We start from the raw sequence: 1,812 nt of genomic DNA, 5'->3' as shown, positions 1-1,812 counted from the left end.
CTTAAAAACATTTTTCTAACCAGATAATAGAATATCCTTAAGACTGATGAGAGCATATACCTCTATTTTTCAGACATCCCATACTCAGCTTTAGTTATGGTACATATTGACTTCAAGATTCACTTTGTAAAAACATCCACTTCCAGAGACCTCTTGTAATAGATAGCCTTTCACTTCCTTCTTGTCTTTATCAAGAGCCAGAGTCACTTTTCTAAAGACTTTCTCACTCAACCTGTGCCATCTATCTTTATAAAAATTTCCTCAAGGGTTCATATGGGAGGGTAATATCATTATACTTTTATTTCAAATTCATAGTCCTGTGATCATTGTCTTCTATCAGACATCATTGGCTCTTTCAAAGCCTCTTCATATAACATCCTCAGGATTCCTATTCAATCATAAGTGTTCTGTTCAAGACATCACCACATTCCTTGATTTAAAGTGTGTGGTATCTGATTGCAAGTTCAGTTAATTCATCCCGAGGTATTTGCTTACAATCCTTGGTTAAGTAATGTTGTCAATGAACTAACTCTTTTTTTGCCAACTATCTATGTGATTAGGAAAGTTAATTTATCAGCCAGGTGAACAATCCTTTAATATTTTCTTGCTTTGAACTCAATTCTTTAATTTTGTTCTGCATTAAGATTATTTATTTTTCAGACTTTCAAGCCCATTTGGTATTCAACAATAATAATCTTGGGACCTTGCCTTTTTAATTATCAGAGTGAAAGAAGATAAAAGGTATCATATCAGGTATCATACATGTCTCACTACACTTCTCATGTTCAAAGCTAGGACCATTTGAATGCTACCTGTTCCAAGGTCTTGGGTTCATCCTCTTCTCCATTAAAAGGAATGAAAAAGGATCTTGGGAGCTGAAGTCATGGATGTGAAGAACTCTGGCATGGTTACTACCAAAAGAACTGTCTTATCTGTCAGCACAAGAAAAATTAAGGACAATGCTGCAGATTGGCACAAATTATTATCGAAATGGGAGACTCTCAACAATATGGGGTTTTCTGTTGCACACACAATAGGAAACATCAAAATCAGTGCACTTACTGAAGACAAGGTAGAAGTAGAATGCAACAGCATTGCTTCTGCCTTTCATTCTCAAAAGGTACATCCAAAACATAATGAGGAATTTGAGATGTTGTACAAGGAACTTCATGATACCTTGGAAAACTTGGCTAAGGTACAGGTGAAAATGGAAAAGCTAACATCAACCACTAAAAGAATTTGTAACCTAGAAAATTACCATCTTGGAAATGGAAATTATCAAACACTTCTTTTCCATAAATGGCCCACTACCTACTTCTTTGAAGTTTCTCAGAAGCTTTCAGAAATGTACAAGAAGGAAATATTCTTTAAATGCATCATTATGGAAGAGCTTGCCCATGCTACAAACCAGGACCTCATTTGAAGCTACTTATCTATGTGGTTGTACCAGTCCTACATTGAGAACAGCAGGCTTGATGTGGAAAGCATGCTACTTGAAACTGGACATCGAGCGTTATAATTTTTCCAAAACCATTTCATTAAGTCCACACTCCCAAAACCAGAATGAACCTTTCTTTCCAGGTCTTAGGATATAGGCCCATTGCTGCCTCATACAATTCCTTCTAGGGTTACAGCTCTACTTCTTTTTTCACTTGCAGAATGAGTTGCTTCAATTAACCCACTCTGGTAGTAACTTTTAAAGTTGATGTTAGTCATCCATTTACTACCTACTTTTAAAACCATCACCCTGCTTAATTTGACAAAAGCTACTAGGAAAACTGATCATATGTTTGGCAGAAAATGTTTAGATCA

At 35.9% G+C, this 1,812-nt stretch overlaps 1 pseudogene; it reads left to right on the top strand.

The window, feature by feature from the left end:
- Positions 1–883: 883 nt before the first annotated feature.
- On the top strand, positions 884–1,423 carry LOC110218564 (cyclin-dependent kinase 2-interacting protein pseudogene; annotated as a pseudogene).
- The last annotated feature ends 389 nt before the right edge of the window (positions 1,424–1,812 follow it).

The sequence above is a fragment of the Phascolarctos cinereus genome, unplaced genomic scaffold, assembly GCF_003287225.1.
Source record: "Phascolarctos cinereus isolate Bilbo 61053 unplaced genomic scaffold, phaCin_HiC Scaffold_2;HRSCAF=192, whole genome shotgun sequence".
Classification (NCBI taxonomy): Eukaryota; Metazoa; Chordata; class Mammalia; order Diprotodontia; family Phascolarctidae; genus Phascolarctos; species Phascolarctos cinereus.
The sequence above is the reverse complement of the archived record's forward strand: the minus strand, read 5'-3'. Positions and strand labels throughout refer to the sequence as shown.